Consider the following 12,837-nt stretch of genomic DNA (forward strand, 5'->3'; position numbering starts at 1 on the left):
GAGCAATCCTCAATATACCTGTATATTATATGGGGGAAAACTAGTTAATCTTTAGGCTCATTAGATTCACTCTCCTCTAAAAGCAAAATAAAATTTAGGTGTCTGGTGGCAAAAAATATTTAGACTAAGATGATAACATCTCATATTCTGAATATAAGACTTTATTTCCTCAATCTTCCCACCTCCAATCTGCCTTATTTAAAATAAGCATAACAGCAGCAGCTGGTAGCACAGTAAATATAGAGCATCAGGCCTGGAGTCAGAAGGACCTGGGTTCACATCTGGCCTCAGACACTTCCTAGCTGTGTGACCCTGGGCAAGTCACTTAACCTTAACTGCCTAGCCCTTGCCACTCTTCTGTCTTAGAACTGATACTAAGACAGAAGGTAAGGATTCAAAAACAAAAATAAATAAATAAATAAATGAAATGAGTGTGGCTAATAATCAATGCTATTCTTCAGTATATACCTACATTTTTATGCCCATAAGGAAATGGCCTGTATTTGGAAAGAAAAAACTTTACTTACTTCACTGGATCTGTGATCGATGTGAGGACTCCCTCCAAAAGTGTAGATCACAACCCATTCACATATTTTCATCCTGAACGACTTGTCCATGTCCTCCTGTAAATCCGCTATAGAAGTTCCACCCATATATGCTGGGAAGGTTTCCTCTAGAAACTCCTGACATTGCATTGATACCAACGGAGGATACATTTGGTTATCCCTTGCTCTCATTACATGAATGAATGGCCCACCTTTTCCAATCATACATCTCTCTGATGATATCCTTTATACCACTTCTGTGAAAATCTTCTTTGGAAATGAATGTCTTGTAGCCTACTTATCCCACCATATACCTCTCCACTGCCTTCAGGTGATCCTTCAACTTAAATTCTTCAAAAATAGTACTATTCCACAAGTCACAGCCACATAGTATCACTAAAAGATGATTATTTTTAAAAAGAAGAACCTTTGTTTCAGGAAGAAGTTTTGGAGTCATTAAAAGTAATGTGCAACATCCCAGAGGCAATTCAGCTTGCTCTGTTCCTTCTGTACAATTCTAGGCCCAGCTCATTGTCCATAGGTAGTACTGTCCAAGATGTATCCTGACTTGAGATGTACTAACTTTATGGGCTGTCCATTCAAAAATATATAATAGTCAGGACATGCAGTATTCTTCAGCAAGTTCAATTAAACCACCATTTATCAAGTGTCAACAATGTACACTTGATTTTCCCTGTATGGATAGTTATACCAAACTCAAGCAATCATGGATTTCATTTATGAGGCTCTGCAATATTCTTCGGGTTGATGTCATCAGCATGTCATCTGTAAAAAGGAACATCTGGAGGATCTCACTATGTGTAGGGAAATCTCTCTTCCATTTGGATTCTGCCCTGAATAAGTTATCTTCCACGACAGTGGCATGTCTCCCTGTTTAATATCTTGCTTAACATTAATCATAGTCACTGTTACCGCAAACAAAATTACCTCAATTATTGTCACTATTCTCAAGGAATAACATGAGAAACATCTTGTTGGAGGAGTCTTGAAAGAGCATTTTGCTCTACTAAATGAAATGATTTTCCATAGGTCAATAGAACTATAGTTATAGTAATGAAGAAAATTCTGGAAATATAACACAGGCATACCAAAGCCATTTTGTAATTATGGCATTAATACATTAAAATGAAATCCCACAGTATATTACACAACCCAACTGCAATAATATTCAGCTGACTTCCTAAGAAGCAAATTGGATGGACGGTGACTAGCAGAGATAAACCACGAATGTGAAATTAGCCTGTTTAATATCCTACATATAAATATGTTCCTATGGAAAAACTCCCATGTAACACTATAAAGTGGTTTCCAAATTTTTTGGATAGATCCCTTTTAACATCAAATTTTACAGATGCCCATGACAGTAGTTATCTCAATTAATTAAGAAAATATGAGAAAAACAGTGTGGCATAGCAAATAAAGAGCTTGGAATAAGTAAAATGTGGGCTCAAATCCCACTTCCAACATTTACTAGCTACATAATCATGGACAAATCACTTAAAACTCTTTGAGCCTCAGTTTTCTCATCTACAAGATGAGGATAATAATGTGGTATTTAATTCGAAAGGCTCAAATGATAATGCTTTGCTTCTAATTTTCCAAAAGATTGGTGCTCTCAATGATAGAGGCCCTCCCTTCAATGATGAAGATTGTTTTAGACCACTCATTGGTATCTTCATCAATAACATTTGAGAGGTACTATATGTTGGTTGGGGGGGGGGGGGGGGGAGGTTGGCTCTGATTGATGTTAGAAAGGTTAGGTTCAAGTCCCTTCTCTTAAATATACCATGATCCTTAGCAACTCACATCCTCTTAGGACATCAGTTAACTCTCTAAGACCCAAATAGCAGAACACTTGCCAGATCTGCACTGATAAAAAGGGATTCCCTAAAGGGAGCCCTCTTTGTAAGTAAAATCACAAATCCATACTAAGCTCTCCTATTAAAAAAAAACCCAACAAAATCAAAACCAACAAAAAAACTTTGCAGTTTTACAAAGACATTTTATAATTATGGCATTAAAACATTAAAATAATGACAGGTTCCTTCCTACTATTCATTTCTCACCATCCATCTACAATGTATGTCCAAAGCATACATGTACTAAGGGACAACCTCTAGGGGTTGCCTTTCTTTGTCTTATTTTGACAGCGGTAGAAGAGCTACTACTAGTGTATGAATTTCTCCCTGAACTAAACTAAGTGATGAATCTGTTAGTATTCATGAACCACTAAAACTTCATATTCAACTTCATTTGAAGATCCTTTCCTATACAGAAAAACACTTTTATTTGTATTAAGTATGACATATTATAATCCTTTTCACTTGCAGAGTTAAGAGTTAAGAGTTGTTTAAAAGACACTCATAAATATGAAAATCAAAAGTTGAACAGTTTCCCATCTTCCTCTCTCTTGTAATTTATGCAAAAAGCTACCTCCTAACCATAACCAAGAGTAGCTTCTAGAAGAGTCATTCCCAGGATGCTTGTTAGTTTTCCAAGTAAAACTGATTCCCCATCCTGAGATAACCAATTCTTAATATCACTGAATATATATTATCCTAAGCTAATTATGAGAAGCAGTACACCAGATATCTATCTCCCTTTGGACTACATGCACATAGATCTAAGTTTAATGAAACTCTGGAGTGTATGCCAAGGCCAACTTGCTTCTATGACCAATTATTATTAGTGTGAAAAAGATTGTCTATGAGCTAGACATTTTACCCTGGCCAGTTAGCACTCTTAAATCTTCAAATACCTGAAGAGGAGGGGAATCTTAAAGATAAGGAGTGAGGTCAGTGATTTCTCTTTATAAGCAAAAGCAATCCAACTTCAAATTGCATCATTGCTGAAGAACTGTCACTTGATCATACAGAACACAGATGCTTCTATATCAGTGAAGAAAAGGAACAGAAAATCTAAAGGCTCAGAGGAGTGTACCCATTACCCGAAAGTATAAGCCAAAGGAGTCCTGGCAACTTTTTTGCTCCTTGCACATATCATTCATGAGATTTGGCTAACTGTAGTTCCTATACTTCCATAAATTCTAGTGAAATATCTGAGATGCGTTATTAGGTTCTATTTTTTACCTTTTTAGTGGCAAGGAAGTAATTTATTCCATTACTATGTACTTGGAGGATGTCTGCTACTAAATACTTGAGAATCCTGAATAACTTTCCAACCTATGAAATTCATCTCAAAATCTAGAACAATCATCTTATTTTAGAGAAATCCTTCCTCCATTTGGATAGTACTAGAAATTTTCAATATTAAGGTAAATATCTTCAGCAAGTATATCTTTGTTTTATGCCTTGCTTGAAATTAATATTTAATAGATTATGAAACAAAGTTATCTTTTAAAGAACATATATGATTTTCACATTATGTAGAGAAGATACATTGTTGGAGAAGTCTTTAAGGCAGAATTTTGTTTTTAATCAAATACAATTTTATATTTAATCATATGCATTTATATGTTGTTTATAAAAGGCTGCCTATTCCCTTCTAATACTTTTCTCAAGGACATCCTTATCAACTTTGTAGATAATGGGATCATAGACTTACAGATGGAAAGGCCCTTAAAAGCCATGGAGTTTGACCCCTTCATTTTAAAGATGAGGAAACTGAAACACTAAGTGGTTAAGAGACTTGTTCAGAATCACATAGCAAGTAAGTGTCTGTGGCAGGATTGGAACTCAGGTTAAGGCTAGCACACTCATTTATAGATTATGCTCAGGAAAGTTCTAAATATATGGGAATATAGGCATACAGGTTAAAGTACTGGTATTTTCTCAGTTGCTTTCTTTTGGTGATAAAGTACATAATTTCCCCAAGATTTCCTATACATCATTTTTTCAGATATGTTAAGAATTGATCTTTCAATGTCCCCCAAATTATGGCATCTTCAGTGTTAACCTCCTCTTTGTATACTTGGAATGGTCCGGCTGTTCTTCCCATTGTTATTTTTTCTTTTATGCCATTTCTCCTTCCTCAGGTGGCACATTGGGGACTATGATGTTAAGAGTAAAAAGTAGTACTCAACTGTCATTGATGGTTAAGTTTGTCCTAAAAAGCTCTGCTAATCTTTTCTTTTTGTCTTACTTCTCTTGTTCACCTTCCAGTTTGACTCTTAAATGTCCACAGGTTACTTTTAAGTTGAAATTCTTGACAAGTTTTCTTTAAAATTTCCTTCAGTGAAGCAATATTCATCATAATTTTCCAATCATTCTCTTCTGTAAGGTATCTAAACTGGTGTTGCCCTTGGCTATAATGTCCACTTACAAAGAGGGCAAATTTTCTGGATGAGGCAGTTTACAGGTCCTTAAGATGTCCATTATGGGGACTGATTTAGAATGGTTACACTACCTGAGAAAAATGGTGATAGCTGATGTAGATGTTTACTGTTACCTTATGATATCAAGTTAAAATAAGTTAGGTTGGGGATGTATATACCATGAGTCATTTCTGTATTTTCTATTTTTCTTGAAATGTAGTCAGAGAAGACAATTCAGAAATAACTCCTTCTTGGATGGTAGAACAGTTCCTATCTGTTCAGATACAATCAGTTTTAAAGAGGAAACACAGTACAGTGGATAGAAAACTGGCCTCTAAGTCAGAAGACCTGGGTTCAAGTCCTGCTTGACATGTACTGGCTTTATGGATCTAGAAAAAGCCATTTAACTTCTCAGTGCTCTAGGCAACTAAAAGCTTAAGTTGCAAAGAAGGTGCTAAAACATGCTTTGGAACCAAGTTTCCTCACCTTGGAATTCCCTATTCTAGTGAAAAGGTCCAGTTGCTATCCCTTTACTCTATTTAATTTTTGGTGATATAGTTTGGTCCCTATTATGTCAAGCACCACTCAACAATTTTCAAAGAAAGTAGAATATGATATGGAATTTCTGTATAGCTTACATATCTTATGATATCTTAACCTCCCTCCCTTGATGCATGCTTTCCATTATTTTTTTGCTTTCCTCTGGTATGTTTATCTTTGCATTAGGATCACTGATAAAGTATATGTGCAAATTTAAAATGGAGAATGTTACTGAGTTCTATGTAGAATTTCTTTACTTCCTCATTCTCTGTAAGAGATCATGGTACATTAAATGTAATTACATTCACAGTAATATAAGATAAACCAAAAGTCCCATGAAATATTTCTTGCTGCTCTTGGATCCAAGATTTAAAAACAAACAAAAAAAAACCTCTGCCAATTCCTTTATTTGCAATCTTTCCAAGAGAATCTGTGAGTTTTCCTTTCATTTAGATGCAACTTTTTTTTTGTCTTCTGCTATCATTTATACTGAGAATATTAATACTGATGTGACTCAGATTCTCTAAGATTATTTCTACTTGCTGGTCATTTTGAATTTTTCTTATTTCATGGGCTTTGTGATGATGAAGTGGCTCTTTATATAGAAAGGCTGATGTTTAGCAAAGGCTACCACAGCACAACCTATCAGAGCCTGCACTTGGCCTGATCTTTCAGTAACCAAGGTCGCTTCCATTCCACAATATGGTTTAGGATAGAAATTGGAATTGCAATTTTTGTTGATTAAAAACTTCTGGAGGAGGAAACTCTTATCAATACAAATTGGCATCTTCTTCATAACTTAGTCTTAGAAAGTTGCCTACCAAATTGAGAGGTTAAGTCATTTGCTCAAGGTCATCCAGGCCTTATGTGTCAGGGCTAGACCTCCAATAAAAGGTGTTTGTGATCAGCTCTCTATCCAATATGCCATGCTACTTCTCTGAAAAGTAGGACCAATGTAAAGAGTGAAATCTACATCAAGCACTATAATAAATGAAATGTACTAATAGAAATACACTAGTATTTTTCTAATGGAATCCTGTCACATTAATACTGTTATACAAAAAATTAGATTATCATGTTTCTCAAGCTGGAGGGTTGTGACTTGAGGTAAAGTTTAAGAAATTTATGACATGTCAGTTCAACAGCATAACCAAATATACCTAATATCACCAGAGAAACCTAGATATGGATCTATTGCTGTCTTCTTTACCTAGTCTGTAAAAGCAATACCTTATATTGACCCCTTTTACTACTTTATACTTTGCTTATTTATTCCTATTAGATATTTCTCTCCTAGAAGAAATAAACTCTTAAGATTACAAAGAATCACAGGATGAATCACTTCAGTCATGAACCAATAATTACTAGACAATGAGACTTGGCTACCTACTACTCAATAAATATACTTCTGAAAAAAGTCATGTCAAGAATTTCTATCCAAGAGCTAAACACAAAAGAATTTTTTGAATAAAGTTGCCACTGAAAGTTATAAATCTAACATAATGAAGACTGATTTAGAAAAAAGCATCCTTCTGGTCACTGAATTTAGGCAGTGGTTCTCATATTTAGAAGTACTAACAAAGAAATGAGGATACAATACTATCAAATACATTAATATTTAAATAGAGGATGATTTTCTTTTTAAAAAATGGCAAAGTAGAGGGAGAGAGAAGTTTAAATGGGAAGATTTCTAGATGTAAACGCCTGGGATGAAGAATTTAAAAGATAAACTTGATAAGGCAAAGGAAATGTACAAATTATAGCAGGGTTTTTATATTCAACTACAGTATTACTGTGCAACATTCCAAAGGAATATTATAAATGACTATATCAATCTTCTAAAAGGACGTTGAGGCCATGTACTACTACTCCCACCAAGAACTATTTTATAAAGAATCCTGCACAGACTGTTTAATGTACTCTGAACACCCTCCAAAAAGTAGATAAAAAATACAACACTATCTGTGTAAATGTTAGGAAGTCATTTTCATCAACTTATAGCCTTCCTACTGGAAATAAGGTCAGTTATCTTCAAGAAGGTGATCACGGTCCTCTGTACAAAATCCCTGTTTACAAAGATAAAGACTAAAATTCATGAAAAAGCAACCTTTCATAAAAGCAACATGTTTCTCTGATTATTTGATAGCTCAACCCACACACAAGCCATATGTAGAAAGTCACTTAACATTTATTCCCATAAGCTAAAAGAAAGTTTGTAATACAAATAGACACAAGAAGAGTAGAATGTAACATTCATTGAGACCAGCAACAAAAGCTAAACAAGGAGGATCAAAGGCTAAGATCAAGAAAAATTCTGTTCTGGCTCCAATGAAGTCATATTTCTGCATATTTCTCTCTCTCTCTCTCTCTCTCTCTCTCTCTCTCTCTCTCTCTCTCTCTCTCTCTCTCTCTCTCTCTCTCTCTCACGCATACACACATCTACCCTATGTACAATTATTAAAAATTAGCAGGAACAAGTCCATGAATTTTAAGCCCACTATTGCAACAATCTTCATGTTCAGTGACCACAATAATTTTTCTCAACCAAGAATAAAGAAAGAGGTTTTGTTCACAAAGGAATCTTGGTATAGACATTAGGCTATAGATAATACTTCCCAAACATGCAAATATGGGATTCACTGTCATCAAACAGAAAAAAATATCTTAGCTGCCACCTTAGTAATAAAGGCATAGTTAAGTCTGAAAGGAGGATGGGAAAAGGGAGGGATTAATATTAACAATAAAAACTTCTAGTTATGGATTTCCTAAATTATTCATATTTTTATCTGTCACAGTCTGACTCCATCTTTGCAAAGCATAAAAGATCATTTGGATATGAGGAACAGTGAATCTCATGTGGAAGTGTCCACAAAATCTTAACATCCATAAAATGCTTCATGAAGTTACAGGTAGTAAGTAACAAGTGACCCAGTCTTCACTGAAATCTTAATTTATTAATTATGGGGGCAGCTGAGTAGCTCAGTGGATTGAGAGTCAGGCCTAGAGACAGGATGTCCTAGGTTCAAATCTGGCCTCTGACACTTCCTAGCTGTGTGACCCTGGGCAAGTCACTTAACCCCCATTGCCTAGCCCTTAGCACTCTTCTGCCTTGGAGCCAATACACAGTATTGATTACAAGACAGAAGGTAAGTATTTTTAAAAAATAATAATTAAATAAATTAATTATTCTCACCATCCACAATAATAACTGTCTTTTATTTTCTGTATAAAAATTTTTTTCTATCTGCCATTTTTGCCCAGTTTCTATTTCTGCTCTCCTCTACTTCCCAAATCAATTCCTTCTCCTATAATGATGACAAACCTTTTAAAGACAGAGTGCCCTACCCCACCCTTACCCTACACAGGAGAGAGAGAAAGTATTCCCACTGGGCTGCTGGATAGAGAGGCAGGTGAAGTAAAGAATGTCCTCAGCTAGTGTAGAGAGGGGGAAGGGAGGCTCTACAGCTAGAGAGTCACCCACCTTAACCCACCCCTCCAGCCTCTGAGCACTCCCATTGGCTACTAGACAGAGGGGGTGGGTGATGTGAAAAAATGTAGTCAGACACCATGGAGAGGGGAAGGGGAGCACCTCTGCCCAAATCTCTCTGCCTTTCTAGTAACAAACTGGGAATGGGGGGTGGGGAGGGAGGGTGTCAAGTGCCCACAGAGACTGCTCTGTATGCCACCTTTGGCACCCGTGCCATAGGTTCGCTATCACTGTCCTAGAACCTCCCTGCCTGGAGACTGTTCCAGTGAAGCACAGATGCACTTTTATGTCAATATAACTGTATAGATGGCTATGTATATATTTGCAATTCTTACTCTACCCTTTATCTTTCACAGCCTTCCTATTCCTATGGCCACAACTTTTCCCCTGCCCTCCCTTTCCCCATATATCTAACACAGTACTGCCAGAGTAATCATTCTAAAAGCAGCTTTAATGATAGCAAACCTGCTCAAAAACCTTTAGTAGTTTAAAAACCACCTTCCACCCATGCCCCCCCCATTCTAACTCCTTAGCTTAGAATTGATAGATTTCAAATTCTGACTCCCCCACCTATTTTTCTAGCCCATTTTTCCTATTTTCCTACCTAAACCTTATACAGGGAAAAAACAATTCCAGGTAATAGAGGGCTGTGGTTAAGGATTCTAGTTTTATTATGCACCTAAGTGAGGAAAAGAATCTTCTGACTTATATTAAAAATGTTTATGACACTAATAGTATTTATTGCACTACGGAGAAGTTCACAATGAAGATTATGCCAAGATAAAGACAATTCTTTTCTAACTGATGAATTTATTTGCTGGTATCCTTTGTTCCTATGGATGTATCTGTAGTGACCTTTGTACTATTAAAGCTGTGAACACACATTAAATCTAAATGATCTTCATACATATTAGGACAACAGATTAAATGATTTGAGCCAATCATCTATACAAATTATTCACCACTTAAATATTTTTTCAGGATATCTTAGAGTTAAGATTTTGAGCACACAAACTGATAACTAATGCCACTCTTTACTACTAAGTAGTGTCTGGGCTCAATGACATGATTTTGTGGATACTTGAATATTAAAACCAATGTGAATAGAAGAGTAATAGTCTTTCTCAGTATAATTTCTCCCAAGTTGTTTAAAGTGTCATATGAACTCAAGGTGCTAGTACTTCTGAATTAAGCAGTATATGTCCTAGCTAAGTATATGTCTGCCTTGATTAGTATCTGAGCATCTACTACATTTAAATCACTGAGGAAGAGAATATTGACAAAAGAAGTAAGTCAGAGAATCACAAATTTAGAACTGAAGGGATTAGAGACCATCTAGCCCAATCCGCTCATTTTATAGATGAGGAAGCTAAGGTCACATGATTTGTCCAAGGTTACACTAAGTAGTAGAGATAGGTTTTGAATTCATTGCTGACTCAAAATCTAGTGTTTTTTTTCTAATTCACCAACCTGCCTACCTTCTGAAACCTCAATTAAACTGCAGGATAAAATAAAACTGAATAAATAATAATATATGCATTAAAATCAAAATGAATGACAAATGTGGGACAATCATGGAAAGCCTCTTAGAGGAGATGGAACTTGAGCTGTGTGTTTCAAACAAGCAGAGACACTCAAGTTGTATGTTATGAGAGAGAAGAGAAAAGAGAGACAAACTAAGGGTCATAGTCTGAAGGAGACCAAAGCTAGGCTAGGTTGGGTTGGGCAGCCATAAAAGATAAAGCCAGACACAGAAGTTGAGATCAGAATGTTGAAGACCTTAATTATTAAAAGAGTTTGGCTTTTATCATAAAAGCACATGGGAACCACTGGGGGGAGACTAGAGCAAAGCAGTGAAATATAATGAAAGGAGTGCTTTACAGAAAGAAGGTTTATCTGGTAGTAGTAGTTTACAATCTAAGATGGGATGAACTGTTGAGCTTATAGGCAGGAAGTTCAGTTATGAGGCTATTTTAATAGTCCAGTAAAGTTTTGATGATTATCTAAAGAAAAGAGTTTCAAGACAAGACCTCAGCTTCCCTTCTTGGTATAAAACTAAAGAGTAGAAAACTGATGCATATAGTACACATTTCATTTGCAACAAGTTATATAATCAAGGCAAAAATCCATTACTAAAAAAGCTATTCTTTTTCCCCCCTTCCATACCAAGTAACAAATTTTTTTATAAATTATCCGGACACTGTATTAGAATAAAAATCTTAAGAGCTAAGAACCAGGCAATATCACATACTCTGAAACCATTTTACAGAGCAAAAAAAAAGCAAGGAACAGAGGTTAAATGACTTGCCAAAGGTCACACAGCTTCCTAAAGAATAAGTAGAAAAGGTGTGAGATAAACTGTGGGGAAAAGGGAAGAAACTACATAAAATAGACACTTAAAATGTTTGATTTGTAAATTATTCATGGAGGAAAGAACAAGACAAATACATTCTAAAAGCAAAGAATTATTAACAATGGGCATAGAACAAAATAGCCTGGCCAATTCAATCACATTAAAAGCCTATGAAGCATTATTCCAATATAATTTGAACAGGGACAGAATAGGGTTTCTTTAGCTACTTCTTCTCAAATTCAGTACCTGTGGTCCTTAGAACCCTCTGTATTATATTCACAATGCTTACTTAATTTATTAATTCCCTTCAGACTTTAAAAATGTGAATCTGTGTAGAAACACAACTTCTAATAACAACCAATCACATAGCTATTTTAGTTGGTAGTAGGAAAGAGCCATTAGGGTGACCTGAGAAACAGTGACAATAGCAAACATGGGAAAACCAAAACCAAACTAGCTCAATGTATTTCAGTCGTTAGTATCTGGGAACAGATAATTGAGATTATTTTTCTTATGAATATTAAAAAGGGCAAGAATTGATGTTTTAAAGTGTAGCTAGCATATGAAATCATATGAACCTGAGCGTCCTCCCCACAATTTTTGTTTGGCAAATAGAGACTAAGTTGCTATGACAATCTGTTATTTTCTCTCAACCAATTTTAAGGATTTTGCAAATAAAAAAAATGATAAAAAGTTTACTTCATAAATCACATTTACTTTTGAGTGTCAAGAAGCCCAAAACAAAGACTGACATTAACTTGCTCTTTATTCACCTACGTCAGCCCTAGAATAAAATGAGGACTCGCTATCATAAAAGCCTTCAAGCTCCCCAAATTCTAAGTCCCAAAGACACAGTAAACATCAGAATTGGTTCAACTATATGGTAGAAAAACTCCACCAACTGTTGGCATTTTGATGCAATATACAGGTCTTTTGCTTTTGCTTCTTAATGACTTCCAGCCATTTCACTGCTCATGAATACCTCTATCAGAGGGTGGGCAAGTGAAATGAAAGAAGATGAAAAGTGAAACAATTTGCTATTTGTTAGTAGTTCTTTGGTGGTTTGTGAGTGTGTGGGTTTAAATGGGGTTTTTGATTCATCCATGGATTTTAATTATCCATGCTGTTTCTGTCTCCTGTTACCATTGATAACCAAATATTGGCTGTGCCAAGATCCAAGGCTTCATTTTTAGGTTCTAAAGACCCCAATAAAAAAAGGAGTATCTATAAATATCTAGCGCAAGCATTGGAATGAGATTGTCTCTGAGGATCAGAGTTGAAGATTCCTGAGACAGTCACTTGTTATATTTACAGGAGTCAGTAGAGAAATGGACTCCTCAAAACTTGCGCAATCAAGTGAATGTGAACATATTTTGGCTTTTGCAAGAGAATGTAGGAAAAAGCCCAACTGCCCAATATCTGAATGGATGTGCAATTAACTGGGAAATAAACCCAAAGGAAAATGGTCACTACAGCACCTAAACCAGAAGGGTCTTAAGGTAAACTGTGACCAGTTGACAGCACACTAAGACAAATCAAAACAAATATAAAAAAAGTAAAGTCTTTGCATGTAATTAGAAAATTACTAATTGATGTCTTGGTTTTGAAAAATAGTGCC

At 35.6% G+C, this 12,837-nt stretch overlaps 1 protein-coding gene across 9 annotated transcripts in view; it reads right to left on the minus strand.

Moving 5' to 3' along the window:
* PRPF40A (pre-mRNA processing factor 40 homolog A) overlaps positions 1 to 12,837 on the minus strand; it is a 57,698-nt gene that overhangs the window by 41,639 nt on the left and 3,222 nt on the right. The window lies entirely within an intron of this gene.

Source organism: Monodelphis domestica, chromosome 4, assembly GCF_027887165.1.
Source record: "Monodelphis domestica isolate mMonDom1 chromosome 4, mMonDom1.pri, whole genome shotgun sequence".
Taxonomy (NCBI): domain Eukaryota; kingdom Metazoa; phylum Chordata; class Mammalia; order Didelphimorphia; family Didelphidae; genus Monodelphis; species Monodelphis domestica.